The sequence below is a fragment of the Vanellus vanellus genome (assembly GCF_965231255.1).
Source record: "Vanellus vanellus genome assembly, chromosome: 3".
Taxonomy (NCBI): Eukaryota; Metazoa; Chordata; class Aves; order Charadriiformes; family Charadriidae; genus Vanellus; species Vanellus vanellus.
This window is the reverse complement of record NC_138907.1, coordinates 127,630,713-127,653,014: the sequence shown is the minus strand read 5'-3', so window position 1 is coordinate 127,653,014 and position 22,302 is coordinate 127,630,713. Positions and strand designations below refer to the sequence as shown.

General features: G+C 48.3%; 1 protein-coding gene across 1 annotated transcript in view; it reads left to right on the top strand.

The window, feature by feature from the left end:
- The window catches only part of EXTL3 (exostosin like glycosyltransferase 3), a 37,912-nt gene that overhangs the window by 7,005 nt on the left and 8,605 nt on the right, over positions 1-22,302 (top strand). The gene's annotated exons all lie outside the window — the stretch shown is intronic.

Here is a 22,302-nt window from a genome sequence, read left to right as displayed (position 1 = left end):
CCTGCAGCATTTGCAGAGTGTTGATGCATCCTTCAAGATGTCTGTGGCATCTGGCAAAGTCACAGTATACTCAAGGAATTAAAAACTGCCTGGACCACCGGTCCCTGCCAGCAGTTGACCTCCACTCCGTTGTAGCAAGGGTGAGATCCCTCCTGGGCACAGCATTGCTGCGGTTGCTGAAGTCCCCGGCGAGGTGCTGCTATTTCCATGCTTATGGGGAAGAAAAGAGGAGAGGGATTTGGATTAAATCTCTGCTCTGAACAGGTGGAAGGAGACTACACTAGGGTTTGAGTGAGGTGGCGATACTTGGCTGCTGCTCCTGCACTGCCCCAGGACGCATATTATAGAATCCCAGACTGGTGAGGGCTGGAAGGGCCCTCTGGAGCTCCCCCAGTGCCACCCCCCACCAGAGCAGGGGCACCTCCAGCAGTGGCACAGGACACCTCCAGGCGGGTTTGGAATGGCTCCAGAGTGGGAGACTCCCCCCCTCTCTGGGCAGCTGTGCCAGTGCTCTGCCGCCCCCAAAGGAGAGAAGTCCTTCCTCATGTTAAGATGGAACTTCCTATATTCAAGTTAGTGCCCGTTACTCTTGTCCTGTCCCTGGGCACCACTGGAAAAAGCCTGTTCCCATCCCCCTGGCACCCTCCCTTGAAGGATTGATAAGCATTGATGAGATCCCCCCCCTCAGTTGTCTCTTCTCCAGACTAAAAAGCCCCGAGTCCCTCAGCCTTTCCTCAGAGATGTTCCAATCCCCTCATCATCTTCATAGCCCTTTGCTGGACCTCTCCAGCAGTTCCCTGTCCTTCTTGAACTGGGGAGCCCCGAACTGGACACAGTGCTCCAGATGCGGCCTCCCCAGAGCAGAGCAGAGGGGGAGGATCTTGGAAAGATTTCCAGTAGTGGAATAAAGGAGGAGTCATTAAGGAGAACATCTGGCTTGATCTTGGGATAGAGACTTCCAGCTTCCCCTTTCAGCATCTCCTCGCTCAGGATTTCTAAGTAGCGTGTACAGGCGATGACAGGAGAAACCTCACTCTTTGCTTTGCAATTCCCTGACAGCGTTTTCATCCACATGAATAATAGTGAAGGGAAACAAATGAAACAAAACACTCAGGCAACCACACATCCAGCCCACGCAAACGGTAATAAGATGCGCCCAAGAAGATTTCATTTCAGATCCTGCTGTGATTTGCGGTGTGCTCGGCACCGGTGTGCTGCTGCTTCCTGCTTGCTGTAGGGCACTTACTTGCAATTCCGCAGCAAACTTGCAGCATAGAGCCCAGTCCAGATGCTGAATAAACCCAGTACATGGTTTTAGCAGCTCTTCAAATCCTCCAGAGCTGGTTCACTGGCTGTCTTCCATGCTGCTCTGAGCAGGACATGGGTTGGGGCAGGGGGACAGGATTAATTTTCCTGTTTCTGCTCTGGTTTTAACTGTAGAAACCTAAAAGAATGAGTTGAGCTTGAACAGCTGGAGTTACCTGAAGAGAGTTTGTTTTAATGTATTAATATGTATTTCAGGAGGCTGCCGGTGCTGGGTATGCCCTCGGTTTGGTGGGCAAAGCACAAAGCCCCAAGTAGCGAGGTGATTAAGCTGTGAAGCAGCTTGCACTTACAACAGCCACAGATCCTCTCACGCAGCAATTAAATTACCCGTTTCCCTTTCAGAAACTTCCTTAAACCCCCCCAGAAGTTGCACTCTGAGCCGGGAAGGCAAACCATGTGCTCCGCAGCCTCTCCTTACCTCCTCTCCTACCCACATTTCTCTGACCCACAGCCTGTGGGTCATGCCCTGGAGACGGGAGGAGACCAGGAAAAGGAAGACTGAGCTCCGGAGGACACTGGATTTGGTTATAATTTCAAGTGAAAAAAATTCTCAGCCCGTTGCATGTACCCTCTGCCATCGGACTCCAACCTCGTCGGGTCAGTCTGTCTCTTGCACTGGACGAAGATGTTTTTTTCAGACTCTTTTCCCCCCTGTCCTTGATAGTGTAAGTAGAAAGCATCTTGTTTTAAGTGAAGGTTTTGCCAGCCAGAGAGAGGAACTGCTGCTTTCAGACTGCAAGAGCTCAGTACTGTGTTGCTGGCCACAGCGGTCTCTGCTTGCCAAAGGCCACAGTTCCAAGCAACATGAGAAAAAGGGTTGTGGAAGACAGTTTCACGGGGACAAATGCTTCATCTGTTTGCAGGGGGTTTTGAACCTCAAACAAGGATTTCCAACCAACATTGCCTTTACTTCTTTTTATTTTTTTTCCTGTCCTGAGCCCTTTGTGTGCAGCTGAGGGTGGCTGCTGACATTACGGATCTCGAATCCATCGCTTTGGATGTGTGATGTGTAGGCTGAGGGGTGGCACCGTCTGAGCCTGCTGGGCTGGGTGTGTTGGAGGCAAAGGAAGAGTGAGATTTATCCTTGTTAGTTGATAATCGAGATTTTGTACCAACCTGAAATTGGGATGTGTTGCTGGGAGAGATGGGTTGGATCAGGACTATCCAGTTGTGTCATGGTTTTACTTTGCTTTCAGCCAGTGTAACATCTCTCCCACTTTCCCAGTAATGACTGGTGTTCAGTTGGGTTATTTTGGAAGCCCGAGGGCTTTGCATGGGCTGCTGGTGTCACATGTGGAGTGTTGCCTGTGAACCCAGCTGAGCCGCAAAAGGGCTTCCCACATTTGGGGCTAAACCTTATTTGGCCCAAACCAGTGTTTTCACAACCTGTGCTCGTGCTCTAAAACATTGCAGCCCAAACTTCCAACTCCTCTTTCTTTTCTACGCGTGTGCAAGTCCTCTAGTAGCAGAGTCGTGGCTGGAAAAGCCCTGCAGCAGTTTGCTTTCTCCTCTTCCTCCGGGGTTAGGTGGTGTGTGCTTGTAGGCATTTTGGAGCAATTTAGCTGGGTTCACTGCCAATGCCAGCTCCTGTGGCTTTCGGCAGTGACTAATCCTTTCCTTCAGCTTTGTTACAGAATAAGTGGCTGGCTTTGATCTCTGCAGCCAGTTCCAGTGGCGTAACGTCCTTTTCTGCTGGCTTGGTGGCCGGCTGAGAAAGCTCATTCAATTTAGCTGCTTGTTTAAAAAGGAATAATCTTTGGAAAATTTCTAATCCGGAAGGATTGCTGCATCTGCAGACCTGGCTGGCTGGCCGCCGTGTCCCTTGAAATGCCACTTGTTAATCAGGAGAAGACTGGGAGGAAATGCCGTCATGACTTGCCTTTCTGTTTGGGCAGCGTCTGTGTAAGTGTACTGTGCTGAGCTTGCTGCTGAAGGACGGGTGCCTTACGTTTGCACGTCCCTTCTACCAGAAATACTTGAAGGTGCTTTGGTATCTCTGTTGTAAGGAGCACGATGGGGTCCCTAGGTGATGCTTCTGGTTAAGAAGAGGAGGATCAGAACCTGGTCAGACTGTAACATCAATGTGTAGCATGCCGTGGTGGCAGCATGAGCTTCTCTGCTTGTCCTTCAACATCGTGTTTGGTTTTCTGGTAAGAGCAGAGCCAACGTTGCAAACTAACAGCTCCCACAGTCACCAGTAACTTGAGCTCAACTGGAGTGGTATGTGTGATCCAGGGTGAGATCCTCAAAGGGGCTAGGGACTCACAGTACTGATCACACCACCATTTCAATTGATCGTTTTGCTTCCTGGGAGCTTTGCATAAATACCAGCCCAGGTCCTGACTCAACCAGGTACTTAAGCATGTACCCAACCCTTCCTTGGAGATGTGACTCGTGCTTTGCTGGGCCAGCTCTCCTGCTGAAGTTCCTCGGTGAGTCAGAACTTCACACTGGGCACTTACGGCTTTCCCTACCTTACCCCACCTCGCAACTCTTGTGTACAAAACCAGGAGGAACCCAACTTAACTTCCAGGTCCTGGGTTGCGCGTGGGAGCGGGGAGCTACAGGTTTGCTTCCAGAAGGAACAATTCAGGCTACGCTTTCCATGACAAAATCAGCTGAGGAAAATCACCTTGTTTCTTAGCACTGAGTCGCCTTACACAAGAGATTTTGCACCGTCCGTGGGTTAAACGGGCCCCATCCAGTGCACCAGCTTTACCGGCAGTGTATCACTGGTTTATGAGTTAAATTTCTCCATGAGAGCTATTTTATAAGGCAGGGGGATGTTGCACGAAAATGTCAGTGCCGCTGTCGGGCGCGTAGCACCATCTGCTGCCTGCGGAGCGCGGTGCTGCTGGAGAGGAGTTGTTGTTCTTCTCAAATCCCAGCAAGTTTTGCTGTCTCAATATGTATTTTTACCGTTGTAGAGCAGAAAAGGAAGGAGCCAATTTGCTGCTTAGTTCACCTGTGATGCTGAAATCCAGATGCTTGTCACTGCAGGGCCTAAGCAAAGGTGCAGCGATGCGTGAATGTACGCTGATAATGTAACAAGCAGTGCTGACTTCTTAGGGATTTGCGCTCTGAATATTAACGCAAACACCCTTGCAATACTCCGCTGCTGCTGCCTAAAACCAGCGCTTAATTCTCTCGCGTGCCATATGCTGGTTTGTTATAGCTTTTCCATAGACAAAATGTTACCGTAGCCTCGGCTCTCTGAATTCCCTCGGCTTAGGATGCAGCTAATGAGGTCGGTGACCAGGAGGAAGGCGTTACTTTGGGGCATTGGAAAGCAAAAACAAGGGAGGGGCAGCATCCTTGTACGCCACAGTGTACATAATCAGATGGTTCTTCTCACACATAAAAGCTTGAAGATGTCACGGGGGCCAATCCCCCTGTGTTGAAGCCTTTAAACATCAACACGAAAGCTGTCTGTGCATCTTTAAAACGCTCTCCACTCCAGAGCAGACTGTGTCACAACAGCTAGGGGACAAAAGCGGCACGATAGGACTTGGCACCGAAGTCAGTGCAGCAGCAAAATACCACATTGTTTTTCCAGGGCTGGATTCCTGCTGCTTTAAGGGTTTGCATGGTGGCGTGCATGTGCCTGTTTAAATAACAAGAGAACATGTAGTGTCCCCAAATTATTCCATACAGGGAAGCAAGCATGGGGGGGAAACTGAGCGTGTGGATGCATTTTCTCTATTTTTTTTCCTTCTGTTTTCACCTTCTTTTCATTCTCTGTGACTCTGTTCTTGCAGGTATTACTTAGTTCATATGGCACCGTGTGGTGATACCCACTTCACTGCAAGCTACACCCTTCTTCCAATAAAGTCTCTGGTATCTGCATTTCCTTTCTTCCCATGCTTTTAACTGTCTTGGTGGAGTGGTTTTGCTGTGCAAAATGATTTGATTGTGCATTCTGTACAGGTTGCTTTATTTGTGAAGTGAAGACAGCCTTGTCTCCCAGAGTAGCTATAACTTGATGCGGTACCACAAGAAATGGATGGGCCCCAAGGCACAGGAGAGATGGAGCAAGCTGTAGTCACGAGGTCATGAATTTGACTTTGGCTTGTGGGTATTAAATAGATGGGACAAAAGAAAATCTGCATTGTTAAAGTTTGCTGGAACAGGAGGGACCTCACGGGGCATTGGGACATGAAGGAGACAACTGTGAATGACATGAGAAGGCTATAAAGAGGAGGGTAACTCTTGGATACAAGGTTAGAGAAAGAGATGAGGAGCAAGAGAGAAGTTTTAATCATTCTGCTTGTTCTTACGTGTCCCATGTAGCTCACAGATGCCTCCCCAAGCTCTGTAGGATCGATCAGCAAAGATATTGCAGCTTTCAAATAGGAGATGGTGACTTATTCCCAAGTTTAGCGGTGGGCTGGCAATGGTGCAGCACAGCAGCCATAATATTATTCACCTCCTGGACAGTCTCTTACCCCTTTTCCCCGCGGTACCTGCCTGTATCTGGTCAGGAAGCAGATGCTGCCCTCCCTTATCGAACTGATGGATGCTTTTCCTTCAATTTTCTCGAAATCAAACTCTGTGGTTAGCGATAAAGTATGACGGATCTCCCTGCCATGCTGTGCATACGGAGCGCTCCCCTCTCTAAAAAGCAGCGCCTGGCTCCTTCCTCCTCTTCTGCAGGAGGAGGCTCGTCTCGTGTGAAAGCGATCGATAAGCAGAAAGGTGATGGAGTAGCTGGATTCAGAACCAAGGGCTGCAGTTTGTTTTCCCGTTGTCCTGACCGCTGGATGCCTGGAATCAGTACTGTTTAACTATAAGTACCCAGAAAGGATGGAGGGTTTTTTTCCGGATGACAGTGAGGGGATGCCATTTTAGAAAGCATGAGAAAATTAGGGGAAAAAGCAGTATGATCCTGCAAAGAAAGGTGAGGGATATTTCTCTTCTCCTGAATCTGGCAAAAAGACCATAAGCAAGGAGCTAAGGGTGTCTTGCTAATAAGCCAGAGGGAAACTGAGGCATAGAGAACACAAAACCATGTCTGGTCACTAAAGTATGCACTTGTACATCTCCTTATAAGCTCACAGAAATGCTGTTTCCACCTATTCCCAGATTTGCTAGCAGCAGAAAGATGGGAAATCTGGTGAACCTGTTCTTAGGCTTCCCAGATAACACTTCCAGATCAAAATAGTTTGGCAAATTCTTCAGGTTTCTGAATGCTTATCTGAATTGAACTCTGAATTTTTTTGAGGTTTGTGTAGGGAAGGGAAATGGGTTTTGTTCTTGACATTGAACATTAAAAGCATTTTGGGCAGGGAGGTTCAGTTTGTAACTTCCGTGTGAAGGATCTAATCATCGCTTTGATCTCCCGAGCTGTCCGGAGCCCCGGCTGGTGGAAACCTGCCTTATCTCTACAGTAAGGGACAGCCCCATCTTTTACTGTGGAAGAAGAGAGCCAACAGGGAACAAGAAAAGCACTTTTCTGGGGAATATAACAGCTGTAAGCTAGATAATTCTTTGCAATAAGGTTCATTTTCCTCCTGCTCTGAATGAAGGTGACAAAGCAAATTGGTTTCAAAACACTGGTAATAATTAGGTTGATTTTATCAGAAATTTATAAAAGGAATTGGTTTTTTGTTATGCCTCATTTATGTGAACTTTGTAATTTCTAACACATGCTGGTCCTTATTTCCCAGTCCATACTGTGGATTGTGGGAGGTGGTTATGGCAGTCTGTATTCATCTCAACTACGTGTTTGTCATGATGTATTAACTACCTGTTGATGGAAACATTTGTTCCCCCTTGATTTTACTTTTTAATTGACTAGCGGGAGAAGTTTAAATAGGTCTCTAAGTAGTAAAAGTCTTGGGACAAGCCAAGCTTTGAAGAACATGACTCTGCCCACCACGGGCTGGAGAGCGTGGAGATGGTGTTCCTCTGGATGAAAGCAGACGGTGAGCTGGTGTGGGACGTGGACCAGCTGAAGTAGGGTTCAGGCAAGGGTTCCAGCAATTGGGGTGCAGCAATTGAAGTAATTGAAGCCCACGAGCAAAGGAAAGATCCTCAGAAACCCATCTTGGGCTTGTGTCCTAGTTCGTCACCAAGTGGCTCTGCCATGTCAAGTGAGAAGGCGTTTCTCGCTTGCTGAGGTGAGATTGTGTTTGGTGAAACTGCCTTTCCCCTTTATTTGTCTGTGTTCAGGGTAATATCCCCACTCCATTCTGTGATATTTGAGCTGATGGAAATTGCTTTTCTCCGTAAGCTGTATTTATGGAACACTGAGAGATAAAATGCTGATTAGGGAATCATGGTATGGGTTTGCGAGTTCTTTTCTTCTAACATTACATAAAAGAGTTCTCGTCTCTAGATAATGGATTTGAGGACAGACATGCTGGCAGAAAGCTGTCCGTTTTATCTGGACGCATCAGAACTTTCCCAGTGAGATCTCAGCCTTCTCATCTCGGAGCTCCCCAGAAAGCTTCCAGTCTGGAAGAAAGCTGGAAGCCAAAAGCGGCTTTGCGTGCCTGAGTGCTCTTTATGGTTGCTGCTCCCAGCCACGTAAGCATTAATAAATTCTCTGTCCTCTTCCCATCAAAAAATAATCTACCTGTAAACTTGATGGCTTCTTGGCTCTCCTTATGTACCAAGTTTATGTACCAGCTTTTTTAGGATCTGCTCAGTAAGTTAATAGTCTGACCCCAGTTCCTTCCTCCGTTGGTTGAGGTATAATGTTCGTTTTGATGCTGTCAGCCCCCAGATTTGAATGCCTGCGCTGAGGCTCTTCCAGGATAGGACACAGCAGCTTTTAAATGCTGAACATCACTGGGCATCGTGAGATGTAATATATTCCAAACAGTGAGGCGTACCGATTTTAACAAATTTAAAAATAATCACACCTGCTCTGCCAGGCGTTTTGTTTTACTGCTGTAGTGGAAATCCTGCTTGACAGGTACCGAGTAGAGAGAGAAGGAACCTGCTGAAGAAGTAATTGCACAACAATACTGAGGATTTGCACTCTGTTAATTAAAGCAGCTGGGCTATCAGCCAAAGAGCAAAATGTGGAAAGATAAGCTCTCCCTCACGTAGCGAACAGAAAGAAGGTATTTCCAGTAATCCCCTGGGTCCGCATCCCTTGGGTTTCCAGCACGTTCTCCTTCCCCTGGAGTTGCTCTGACTCTCTTTTGTGCATTTCTGTAGTTCTAAGATGGATGTTGCTGTGTTTCCATCCCTTTGATGCTGATGACCTGGTATTGCACGGCAGCTGATGGCTTGGCACGAAGAGGATACCTCAAGGGTGCCCCTGAACTGCTGTGCTGACTTTTACATGCTCTCTGTCTTGCAGATGAGATGTGACAGCCACTCTCAGATCCATCCCTCAGCTCTCAGTCCATTTGCTGCCAGAATTCTCAGCGCAGACCAAGGGACTAGCAGCGTGTCTTTTCCAATGAAATTAGAAGTGCATGAATTAGCTAGCGCAGTCTTATCAAGAGTCAAGGGCTGAGAGAGATGTGGGCTTCAAAACTTTAGAAGTTTTGGGGTTTTGCTTGGTTTTTTTAATAAGGTCAGGGCATTGCAGCTTGTGCATCTTTCTTAGGCTCTCGTATGGCTCTTCCAGGCTCTCGTATGGCTCTTCCAAGGAGGACCATGTACTGAGATTGTACCTGGCCCGACACATCTCTTGACACATCTGTGATGAGCACTTCACCTGCATAGCACAGCTGGGAAAGTAAGGCAGGGACGCTGAATATTTGTCCTAAAATAAGGTCAGGCTTTTCTAGTTGGTTCCTTTGAGCTGGTCGGGGTTTCCTTCTTTGTCTGTACGGGTTGTGTTACATGGCATTTCTGTGGTTCGTTCAAGTACAGGAACAGGATAGTCCTGGCCATGGGCTCTTTCCGGGCCTATTTTCACTCTGCTGCTCCGAACTTCACAAGCTGCTCTGAAAAATAAGCCCAAGCGTCGTGCAACAGTCCTGGCTGCGAGGATCGCTCCGACCTTGTGCGTCTCTGCCCTGCACGGTGCGCTGCCAGATTCCCTATGATACTCAAAATAGATCCAGGAGATAAAGCTGGTTGAGAGCAGTGATCCCTCTAGCCTGATGTGCTCTTTGGGCTCTGCCTGCATCTGGGGATGGGCCATGATGCTGCAAGGGTCTGCAGCTCCTCCGTTGGCAAAATCAAACTCCAGCTGACTCCCAGGAATCAGAGTTGGCTTAAAACTGAAGCCAAAAGGTGCTCTCTGTTCCCAGGCTCACTGGCAGTACGCACATCTGTTCCTGAGCTGTTAGTATTTACCAGTCTAGCTCTGGAAAGTTTTTGCTACCCACAAGCAGCTTGAATCCCCCGTCCCTGAGCTCCAGACACTAATACTCCACCTTGGGAAGAGTTAAAAGATGTTCCTGCCCTCTTTCTGTCTCTTTGCCTGTTCTTTTTCAACAGCAAGGGCTGGTTAGAAATGGCATCTCTGTGTTTTACCTAATATTAGCAAAATGCCTTTGGTACAGAAGATGCAAGGCAGGTGTCCCCGTTTCATCCGCTCTCGGCACTCCCCAAACACGTCAGCATCTCATCCGGGGAGAGCTCAGGCGCCCGGGTTGGATGGAGATAAGGAGCTGGAGAAGGGACGCTGTAGAGATGGGGAGGTCATAAGGGGAAGAAGATTCCCATCAGATTGAGTATTATAGTGAAAATAAAATTTATCGGGGATGGACATTGGGAGGCTGACATAAGCCTGCTGGGTTTTTTCCTGTGTTGATACTGTGCTTCTCCAGCCCAAGCTCCTGGGTCTCAGCCTTATGTATCCAACCCTGTTGTTTTCACCACTTAATTGATGCTGTGCTATCAGGCGTTGGGTGAAATGTGTCGGGTTTCATGATTTAGGAATATTGCCTTTTCAGATTCTGTTGTATAGGACTGACCTTTGAAAATCCTCGCACAGTTTCTTTCCATTCAAAGATCTTTGAGTTGTTAGCAAACATTCATCAACCTAACAGCTGCCCTGTGAGATTAGGGAAGGATAGGCAGTGCCGGTTCGTTAAAATGCAGCCGCGTGGGCTTGGAGCATGCCGGTAGCTTGAACAGTGCATTATATCATTACCCCAAGCTTTAGAAGAGAAAGCTGTTTTATCCAACAAGCTTTTTGCTATTAAAATTGCTGAGGGATATTCGGGGAGGAAGATGAGGCAGAGAGGATGAAGTTCAGAGTTAAGATGGACTGCCGGAAACAAGAGCTTGAAGACTGAAGGGGTAAAATGAAGGCTGAGAAAAAAAGAGAGCTTTTTGAGAATGTCTTTTTCTTGTTAGACGAGTGTTTCGGTGCTGTCACTAGAGAGGTCTTGGAGGCAGAATCATTGTCCTTCCTGCAGAAAGCTGGATGCTGTGCCCCCATGTGGCCTCTTGCGAAGGGCTCCTGCAGGAGCTGTGGACAGCAGGACGAGAGCAAAACCTCCGGCAGAGTCAGCATCTGGTTAGGGCCGTAGTGCAGGTCACTTCAACACCGCCACTTTGAAATTGCAGCAGAAACCCTGCAGGCGGTGGTATGGCATATAAATGTTTCTCGTTTATTTGCCTTTCTTTGTCTTACAGAAGTCAAATAGTTGCATACGTATGGCCCCGCTTGCGCTGAATCTGTGCGTGCTCTTGCTACAGGCACTCCTGCTGCCAAACTGCATCTCCCTAGCGCGTCTCAGCTCTGGGACCGCTTCTAAGCTGGGCGGAATAATTTCATCTGAATTTTCAGGCATTGAGTACCAAGGCAGGATTTGACAGGTGAAAAAAGGTTTGCAACGTTCATCTAGCTGCAGCTTGAAAGATCTTCAATAAGGAGGAACCGTGGTGGCTGTGGGAACATCGTGCATTTGGGTATTGCCGATTTCATTGCAAAAAAAAAACCCGCCAAACCCAAAATTGGGGTTATCAGTATCAAAACCCTGAGCGTGTGATCTTCCCTCCTCAAATGGCTTTCTCTCGTTTCACAGCAAAGAGTGATTTGTAAATCTGGCTCGTGATCCCAGATGTGCTAATGGAAGTTGGGTCATGAGCTCTTCTGTCACCTCACACTCAGCAGTTTTTCCCTGTGAACTTTCACGTAAAGCACAGAGTGGGGTTTCAGAAAGTTGAGAAAGGAGTGAGATGAAGCGATGGGAGATGAGGTATTTGAAAACCTCAACTGTGGCTTTTTTTTTTTTTTTTTCAAGTGACAGCATGTTATCCCAGGGATGCTCTTTGGAGCCAAATAATTACAAATAATTATAAAATAAATCTAATTGGACAACCAACTCGACGTGCATCTTTAATTGCACAGCCACTAACAACAACACACAGAGAGAATAAAAAAAAGTGAGTATCTAGATCTCTTTAATGTTAAAATAAGCATTCGTCTCCTTTAGTTTCTCTAGAAAGATGCGACAGCTGCTCCCGTATGAAAATGAATAAATAATCAGTTTTATTTGTATCACAAGCTGTTTTCTCATCTCAGAGATGAGCAACCCACTGATAGCAGTCGAGTAGTTTAAGGAGAGACCAAGCGTTTGCACATATTACGTGCACGGACACAGTATCAATTTAAGAAAAGGATTTTCACTATTATCTTCTTGTGTGGTTTTGTTCTCAGTGGGGGATAATTTATTCTTGGGTTTATGTTGCATTATTTAATTACTCGTATTTTAAAAATGCATCTGTTTTGCCAATTTATATGCAGTATACGCTGCCTTTGGATAGCTTTGCAGCTAAATAACCTTCCAGTGAAACTCTTTCCATACCTCTGGAGATGAGTCTTAAAATAGTCTATAAATCCTTTTCATTCAAATTTTGAAAATGCCTTAAATTGGAGGTAGCAAAGCACAGCAGTCTGGAGTGTAGCCAGGCTGGTTCAGGGCGTAAAGGAGAGGGGCTCTAGCTGTTTCGAGGTGGAGAGGAAGCATTGGGGAAGGAGCAGCAGAATAATTAGGACACAAGAAAGGGGATAACGGTAACTTTCCAATGTTTCTGTAGAAGCAAAGATTAAAGGGAAAACAAGAGGGTGAAGAATTGCCAGGGGAAGCCCCTGTAAAAACCAGGGATGTCTCATCGGGCAATAGATGACTGAAGAAACATCCTGCGAAGAGCGTTTCTGAACAGGTGTTCTTGGTTGGACATTCAATTAAATGACTGATATTTTTTGGTGCAAGTGGCATCAAATCAAGCAAGAGAGCAGATGCCAGCGAATGCGTACGGGGTAGATGAGAACTGATGTGGAAGGGGCCTGGGAACGAGCGCTGGAGGAGAAGTGCCATCTCCTTTCTCCTGCCAGCTCTCCCCCTTGCCCGGCCACAGCAGATGCTGGTGCGGCACCATCCGGAGCCAAGCACCGCATGGCCTGCGCCTCATCCAGACTGGCCAGAGTGGAGCTGGGAGCCAGCCCGGTGCTTTGCGGCTGTTTGCTGGGAGAGACCAGTCAGGAGAGGAGCACGTGGCTGTACCTCACACGCAGATGGTTCCGAGCAACCTGGATCTCTCTCCAGGCTTTGGCTGCGGTAATGGGGCTCATTCAGGAGCTGTGGTCACATCTGTGCCCGTTTACCAGTATCTTCTGGGCTTGAGCATGTTAACCCAATGGTAACAGCAGAAGATTGTTGTTTTAACAAACATATTAAGGTTTTGAGAGAGAGGTTTTGAAAGAGCTGCTTTCTGCATCTGTGATTTTGCCTTTGCATCCCAAGTTTTTTAAACATACGTTATCATAAACACAATCAAAAGAACTTCTATTTCTTTCCAAAATGCCCAGCTGCTAAGAGTGCTGGTGGCCTATCTGGAAGGAGCTCTAACACCACATTTACGCGTGTGTCAAAGTGCAGGGCTGTGATTTCCCCTGGATTTGCAGCTTATGAGGAACTCTCAGAAACGCCCTGTAGTCATGTGTCGCGCTGGACTCATTTCCTTGAGTTTTCAGGTCCGGGCTGGGAATGAGCCCATGATTGCGGGGATGAAAGACATCATCCCGAGGGCTTGGTTATGGTGCAAGGGCCATGCTAACATCCCATTTCTGCCTGCTGCCTGCCCGCACAGCCCCGGCAGCATGGCTGCGTGCTGGGAAGAGCATCATGTTGTATTGGGTGAGGCTGGATTTTTTTTTTTTTTTAATTTCTCATTAAATGAAGAATTGCTGGCTGAGCTCAAGGCTTGGATCTGGAGCTTTTCAGTGTGGTTTTGGCTTTGGAAAGCAGGATGCCGGCCAGTAGGAATTGGATGAATTTCTGTCCTCTGCAAATTGTGAGGATTTTCTCATGGTGGGAGTTGAGATTGGCAGGAGGAAAGAGTTCTGCGTGGGCAGGGCAGGACCCTGGGGCCGCTGAGTTTGATGCTGCAATTTCAGGAGGCAATTGATAGTCTTCAGTGAGCACCCCCATAGTTGTCCTTGGTAAGGGCAGTCAAATAGATTTGAGGTCTGGGCTGAGAGCCATGGTGATCTTGCCAACTTTTGTGAAACGTCTAAGCTTGCCCAGAAGCAGGTAGTGATAAAATGCTGATAAAATCGAGGAAGAAAAAAAAAAAAATACTGCAGTCTTGGTCAGACCCATGCGATTCACACCAACAGCATCTAACTGGGAACGGGTAGAGGGCTGCAGAGATTTTCGGTGGTGTCTGTAGTGATGGCAACAGCTCCTTTGGCTTCTCCTTGGCAGCTGCCTTGGCAGAGAGCTTGGCTCCTCGTCGTGCAGTCCACGTGCACATGCAGTGCGTGCTTTGGGACCGGCCTCTTCTCCCTCTTCAGCTCCCTGGCATCTTGAATGGGGGGAAGACAACATGGAGCACAAGAGAAATCTGGATCAAAGTCAGCTTTAAGAGAGTGAACCTCAGGTGTGTAGTTTCCGTACGGAACCTCTCCTGATCCCCAGATCCCTGCCGTAGCTGGGGATGTTTACAGTCTGCTGTAGCCCCATCTGACATCCCGAACTTGTTGCTTGATTTCCAGCTGGTCAGTGCAAACCTGTTCTCACAGCTGCCCTTCCAAAAAAATACACAGCTTCAGGGATGCTGCTGCGCCATGGGGCCAGGGAGACTTGTCGTCTTCCTCGTCCGCATCTCTGGTTGCATTTGCAAAGAAGCAAGTGCCAGTCTGATCTAACACCTCGGTTGCAGAGGGAGCAGGGAGTGGAGTCAGCCGTGGTAAAAAAAAAAAGATGTGATTTATCCTGGTTATGCGTACGTGAATCTGCACACACATAATTCCTTCTAAGGAGTCTTGTAAATAATCTCAGCACTTGTATGCTGATGTGTAGAGGGTCGGGACCCTGGTGTAATCTGGTAGTCTGTGGGTTTTAAGGGGCAACTTTCTTAATTGGGGGATGTCCAAATTTATCCAAACTAGGAGTTGAAAATAAATGCTTGATTACAGAATTGTTTCAGGGATACTTGGTACCTGCCCATTGTTCCCCTCTGCTGGAGTTTGCTATCTCCCAAAGTCTGCTAACAGAGCCCTCCCTAACTTCTCTTCAGCCTAGTTTGGCTGATTTTTAATTGCGTTCCTTGCTAGGTTAGCGTGTGCTGCGAGCCTGCAGACACATGGGAGAGCTGCAGAAATCTTGGCTTCCCGTGTGCCTTCTGCAGAAAGAAAAAGCCATCACCAAGGTGGATGGGAAGCAGCCTGCTCGACTTGAAGCAAGGATGTGGATATGGGTGGGATGAAGATCATCAGCTCCCAGATGTGCAAATCTTGCCTGCCTTCATGGGTGGGGATGGCGACAGTGGCATCTCTAGAGCCAAGTCCAAGTGGTCAGACTGGCCACCCGTGATTTGGGAGAGGCGTTATCACTTTGTCTTCATGGAGAGGATCTGAACTCCTACCTGCTCCTCCACACGGAGTAGAACAGCAGGGTCCTCGTTGGGAGCTTTACCCCAGATGAGATGCTGTGCAGATCCCACCCCTGAGATCAGTGGTGTCCCCATCAGGCTAAGATGTGTTTTGCAAAGGGCTTTGCTCCAGTCCGGCGAATCAGCCCTCGGGACAGCGGCAAGCAAAATGGCACAACCCCGAAACCTCTGGCTGGGGCACTCCCCGTCAAAGCAGGAGATTTGCTTCACTGAATCTTACTAATAAAACGTTCAGGGTCGGTGCCGAGAAAAGCGATTGGCAGTGTTGTAAATCTGCATCCTCCCTGGAGGACTGCGCTGGCAGGAGCTCTCTGCTTTTTCCTTCGAAGTGTAGATCGAGGTCAACTCTTCAGGCGGGAGAGGCAGATGCATTTGGCTGCTGCGTCTTCAGTGCCGTAATTCTCAACAGCATGGTGAGAGGGAGCTTGTGGTATCCCCATCCCTACTCTGCCTATGGTGCTATTTTTCCCCAGCCCATTTGAGTTGAATTGGCACATATTTGGGAATGATGGAAACAGATCCTTTTCCTGAGGACTTGTTCTTTGTCTCCTCAAATTATCCAGCTCTCCTAAGGGCGTCCTGCTGGCTTTTTTCTCATAAAGACCTGACGGGAGCAATAGGGTTCTCGGTTTCTTGCACAGTTTGTTCTTTGCCCAGAAATCAATCCAGTTCAGTAAGTTGAACTGTCAAAACTTCTCCAAGGGCATAGCCGTTCTTCATGTTTTCACCATCAAATTATATGTGACACTTAATTTAAAGCTTAAGCGTAAGGCCTCACTAGCAAGGAGACTGCTGGAAGATATTGATTTTACTGCATTTTTGTATTTATGTATAAAAGCGTACTATAAAGTATTGGTTAGGGGCATAACTGCTGGGCAAAGTCTAGTTTTATGTTCGTTTCAGTTCTGTCTAACATTTTTGAGATCCATTTGGCCAGCGTAGCTATGAACAACACCAGGAGCAAAGAGGCTTGTGTAGAGTTCTGGGGTTTTGTGCTCCTTGAGTCAAAAAAACCCAACCCCATGTTGTGGAACTGAATCACCTTGAATTGGTTTGCTGAAAAGATCAGAAACTTCTAATGTCGGGTGTCAGCTGCTTGGAGGCATTTTAGATCTTGCAGTTTGTCTCAAAAGTTTGCAAACTGGTTAGAGGTACATGATTTTGAGCTAGGGGCCATTTAGCTGGGGTTGGTGTGCAGGTTCTACCACTGATGCTCTGCTCAGTGTTGGGAACCTTAACGTTTGCTCTAAGGGAAGACGGCTTTTTGGTAAATGCGTTTGTGTCTGTCTTGTAGCTCACTGGCTGATTTTGTGTCCTCCTCACTATTTTAATCTCCTTGCGTAAGGGTAACTGCTGACTCTCTGTTTTGCTGGAGCACAGCATTTCACCTTTGCTGAGGGAACATCTTTTATTGGGTTTTCACAGAGCTCTTGGCTGGAGACTGTTGAGAAATAAGATTGTGGTGAAATCGGTCATTAAAATGATGGAAGGGCAGGAGAAACAGCCCCGGGTGAGAGACTGAGACCTCAATCTGTTAAAAAAAAAACGGAGAGGGTTTGTTTAGGAGGTTGAAAGGAGGTTGCAGAGAGGGGGGAGTCGACCTGTTCTGTCAAGTCACAGGTGACAGAACAGGAGGAAATGGCTTCAAGTTGCGCCAAGGGAAGTTTAGATTGGATATTAGGAAGAATTTCTTTACAGAAAGGGTCATCGGGTATTGGGACGTGTTACCCGGGGCAGTGGTGGAGTCCCTCTCCCTGGAGGGCTTTAAGGGTCATGTAGATACAGTGCTGAGGGCCATGGGTTAGTGGTGGGCTCGGCGGTGTGAGGTGAATGATTGGACTGGATGATCTTACAGGTCTTTTCCAATCTCGGAGATTCTGTGATTCTGTTATGGTACCTGTGTACTTTTCTGGGGTGGAAGAAGCTCACCGAGGAGCCGTGGCTAGGAGTCAAAGGCAGATAACTCACAACGAGGAGCGAGTTGTTAACGTTTGAGAGTGAACATCTCAGAGGCAAGGTGGATTCCCCCACTCTTGATGTCTTCAAATGGATACAGGGTACCTTTCCAGCAGAGATGCTTCTGCTGGCCACAGCTCGGGTCTGAGACAAGGTCCCTGTGGCCTGGGTCACCCAGGAGGTTAATGTAGGTGACTTCAGGGTCTTTTTTGGCTTAACTTACTGCTGTGAACCCTACCAGCTGTCTGCTGTTGGTTATCCAGAAAGCACTTAGAGTTCAACTGGTGCCGTGAAGTTTGCTCTCATGGCTTTGTAATTTTGTCTGAGTTGTTTCACCGCTGTTTTATGGTGCCATGTGATGAGTCTGCCAGAGGGAGGGTGGCTGCATTGAGTGCCCTGGTCCACCATGTAAGGAGGTCACACAAGATGATCAAGATGACCTCCTCTGGCCTGTAAATCCCTGAATTTGGCAACATGATGTGCCGCTTGTCTGTACGTATAGATCTGTGGTCACTGTAGTGTCTTCTGTCTTTCTCCACCCAGCCCCACATGTGGTGGAGGAAGATTAATTCGTGCTTTGAGATACCTGCGGCTGGGGACATGGCACAATAAGGTGTCATTGGGCTGTAGTGTGTGATGAAGTCATGAAAAATTGCTAAATCTCACTTAATGCCACGTGAGGGAGAGGATTGGACTTTTTTTATACTTTGCTGGTATAACCCTTCTTTTTTCACTCAGCCTAATAAGCTGCTGAGTACGTTTGTGCCCGTAATGGCCATTTCATGCCTGAGAAATCTGGTGGGTTTAGAGGCCTATTGAAATGTAAAAACTTTAGAAGAGGTAGAAACGTTTCAAGTCCCTGAATCAAATACTCTTCCCGTTCCCCCTAACCTGTTTTTACAAGATTAGTTACTTGTATTAAAGCAGAAGAGTTTCCTGAAAATGGACTTTTATCTTTCTCAAGAGTTATATTTTCTGTCTAATAACGTGGTGCCCTCGTTTCTGCGTCTGCGGTTGAGATCAAAACCTGGTCTTGCCTGGGGAGGCACCGTGCTTGAACCGTCTCGGGGGGGGGACGACAGAGAGATGGGAGGAAGGTTTGGAATCTCAGCCCCATCGTTCCCATCTGAGATCGCTGCCTGCAGGTCCCCATGTGCTTCCTTGGTGCAGTCGCCCATGGGAAAGTGCAGGGGTTTACAAAAGCCACTGAATAGTTGTCTGATGAAAATTAGCTGCATCCTAAAAATCCTGTAAATGGGGGTAGTTTCTTTGAAAACAAGCCATCAAAGGCAATAGCTTTAAGTTGCTTCTAACTTATGCTGGAGCTAATGCGATGAATTCAATGTGCTTATCAAGGCTTGGAGGCATCCGGCTCCTTTGTAGCATCCTTCTCCTTAGGGAAGAGTTTAATGATGGTGCGCTGATCTCTCTGTCCTCTGGGATGCCCAATTTCAGATGTTTCAGGCAGGATCCGCTTCGCTTTCTCAACAGACAGTAGTTGCATCATGTTATTGTTCGGCAAGTTACGGGAAAACAAGTCAATCGATAAGTTTGCCGGGTTTCTCTTTGGGATCTATCGATTTACAGGCTGCTTAAATCTTAAGTACTCCCAGATGAAAGGCAGGAGTACACCTATTTTCTGTGAAATGCAAAACCTGAACAGTGGCACTTCCAGACCTGCAAAGCTTCAGGCGTGATGGGACACAAATGCGGGACAGTGCTGTGGGCAAAACCTCCGTGCTGCCGTTTTCAGCTTTGGGGAGCAGAAATAAGTTGACATTTGCAGATGCAGTACCCAAATCTTTCCTGAGAAGCTGAAATGAAGACCCGGGGTGAATAGGAGTCTGATAAAATCAAAGCAGTATCGCCTTCCCAGCCCATCGGTGAGGCAGAGAGGGGTTTCTGTTGCTCAGCCTGGTGGTGCTCGTTCTTCTTTTGTCCTTTATAGAATCACAGAATAGTTTGGGTGGAAAGGGACCATTAAAGACCATCTAGTCCAACACTTCTGCAATGAGCAGGGACATCTTCATCTAGACCAGGTTGCTCAGAGCTCCATCCAACCTGGCCTGGAATGTTCTCAGGGATGGGGCAGCCACCACCTCTCTGGGCAATCTGCGCCAGGGTCTCACCACCCCCACAGGAAAAAATTTCTTCCTAATATCTCATCTAAATCTTCCCTCTTTTACTTTACAGCCATCACCCCTTGTCCTATTGCAACAGGTCCTGCTCAAGAGTCTCTCCCCATCTTTCCTGTAGCCCCTTTAGGCACTGGAAGGGGCTCGGAGGTCTCCCCAGAGCCTTCTCTTCTCCAGGCTGACTCCCCCACCTCTCCCAGCCTGTCCTCCCAGCAGAGGGGCTCCAGCCCTCCCAGCATCTCCGGGGCCCCCTCTGGCCCCGCTCCACCAGCTCCATGTCTCTCCTGTGCTGAGGGCCCCGAGCTGGAGGCAGCACTGCGGGGGGGTCTCCCCAGAGCAGAGCAGAGCAGAGCGCGGCAGAGGGGCACAATCCCCCCCTCGCCCTGCTGGCCACGCTGCTGGGGATGCAGCCCGGGATATGGTTGGTCCACCCATCAAATCCATAACTCTCCAATTTAGAGAGAAGGATATTGTGAGGGACTGTGCCAAAGGCCTTGCAGAAGTCCAGATAGACAACATCTGTATGTCTTCCCTTGTCCACTGATGTAGTCATTCCATCATCAAGGGCCACTAGGTTGGTCAGGCAGGAGTTGCCCTTGGTGAAGCCATGCTGGCTGTCTTGAATCACCTCCCTGTCCTCCATGTGTCTTAGCATAGCTTCTAGGAGGATCTGTTCCATGATCTTGCCAGGCACAGAGGTGAGGCTGACAGGTCAGTAGTTCCCAGGGTCCTCCTTTCTACCCTTTTTAAAAATGGGTTCAGTGTTTCCCTTTGTCCGGTCACTGGGGACTTCACCTGACTGCCATGACTTTTCAAATCTCATGGAGAGTGGCTGGGCAACTGCATCAGCCAATTCCCTCAGGACTCTGGGATGCATCTTGTCAAGTCCCATAGACTTCTGTTCAGGTTCCTCAGGTGGTCACAAACCTGATCTCCTCTCAGAGGGACTTTGCTCCCCCAGTCCCTGTCCTGTGGTCCGTCCACTTGAGAGGTGTGGGAAGAGAGGTTGCCAGTGAAGACTGAGGCAAAGAAGTTGTTGAGTCCCTCAGCCTTCTCCTCATCTGTTGTTATGAGTTTGCCAGTCTTGCTCATCAGGGTGGCTGCGCCTTCTTTGGCCTTCCTTTTCTGGCTGACATACCTGTAGAAGTCCTTCTAATTATTCTTTGCGTCCTTTGCCAAGTTCAGCTCCAGCTGTGCCTTGGCCTTTTTGACCCCATCCCTACACAACCGGGCAGTGTCCCTATACTCTTCCCAGGATACCTGTAGCTGCTTCCACTGCCTGTGCGTTTCCTTCTTGCCCTTCAGTTTGGCCAGTAGGTCTCAAGTCAGCCATGCCGGTCTCTTGCCTTCCTTTCCTGATTTCTTACACCCGGGGATCGAGAGCTCTTGTGCTGTATAGAAAGTGTCCTTAAAGATCTGCCAGCTCTGTTCTGCTCCCTTGTCCCTGAGGGCACTTTCCCAGGGGGTCCTATAGACTGACTCCTCGAAGAGCTGGAGGTTATCCACCCATACATCTTCAACTGGCAAGGCAGGACCTTGCCTGGAAGGCATATCCATTTACTGTGGACTCAGTCCAACTTCTGCTAATCCTAATGAGTGAGACACCCACAGACTTCACTGAGATCAGGCTTTCGGGGGAAATACCATCGTAACGGCCACGAGGCAGCGTAGCATGTGCTCTTTAGCAGAAGACTAAATTATGTATCAGTGCTGGGTTTAATAAGTTTGCAAACTTCCTAGAAGGCAGGGTCTGCAACGGGAGGAAAAAATTGGTGGTCTGAAGACTCCATCAGGAGAAATGGTGCTGCTTTCAGAAAGCCATCTTATATTGCTGTTGAGCTGGAGAGAGTGACGACCAGTTCCCAAATGGTCCAGGCTGGACTTTACTGGAGGAGCCATTGCCTGTGACAGAAACCATGAAAACTGCTCTCTGGAGGTTTTTGCAATCAGTGTTGATCCTGAAGCCTTCGTGAAACAGTTGAGAGCTGCTGTGCGGGGTGGGTTGCGTGTGCACTGACGGGGAAAGGAGCCGGCCAGGTGTGGGAGGCAGAAAATTTCCTAAGGCGTTTAACCACTTACGTCATAAAATCAGATCCTGTAAATGCAATGATGCACTGGATGATTAATTAGAAAATGGTTGGAAATTGGGGCTAATGGCTCTTAATTAAGAAGGTGAAATGCCCACATCCCGCTGGAGGCATTCAGCGGCCCCCACCAAGGTCTGCTTTGCTGCCCTCTGCGATGTTCTTGGCTTTGTCGTTTGGGTCAGTTTGCCAAAGTGCTCTTCCAGTCCAAAAAGCATCTCTGAGCGGGGCCCAGCTGCCCCATCTAGAGCTATGTCCCCTCTTTCTGGGCCAGCAGACCTGCTTCTCCTGGTGCGGCTGCGAGAGCACTTGAGTTTGCTAAAGCCAGTTATGGATACAGCCATGGTGGTGTAGGAGAAGATTTAAATTCTCCTTGTAGTCAATTTGGGAGCCAGTCTTAGCTCCTCCTTCCCTGGTTGGCACATCCAGAGGATGCCCACAGCCTGTTGGGTTTGGTATTGCTTCTGTGGAGCTGGTTTTCTCAAAGCCTGCTGGCTTTGTGTGGTCTCCTTGTATCCAGGTCTTCCTTGGCCTCCTGGCCCAGCGCCTTAGGGCTGTACCATTCCAAACCTCCTGGTTTTTTAATTCCTGGCTTACCAGCTCCCTTCCCCAAATCAGCATGTGCAGTTGTCTCCTCTCCCGCTTCCCTCCTCATTGCACTTTCCCCCTGTGATTCCTGCAACCTCTCTTTTCCAGCAGTTCCCAGATAGAGAAGATATCCCTGGGAGTATCTGCTGGCTTACGCTAACTCTAAAAGTAAATACAAACGCTGTGCTGATTTTTGCCATGCTTCTCCACCTTGGGAGGGAAAGGGGGAGGAAATTCCTGCGCCAGCATTGTCTGTTTCCGTTTTTGCCGCCTTCTACGGGCGCTAATTGCAGTGCAGCTCTCCTGGGGTGGGAGAGCTGCCGGCTCGGCTCTGGCCCTGCTCCACCGTGGCTTAGAGCTGCATCAGTTGTTCACCTCCCTGCAATAAATTGTTC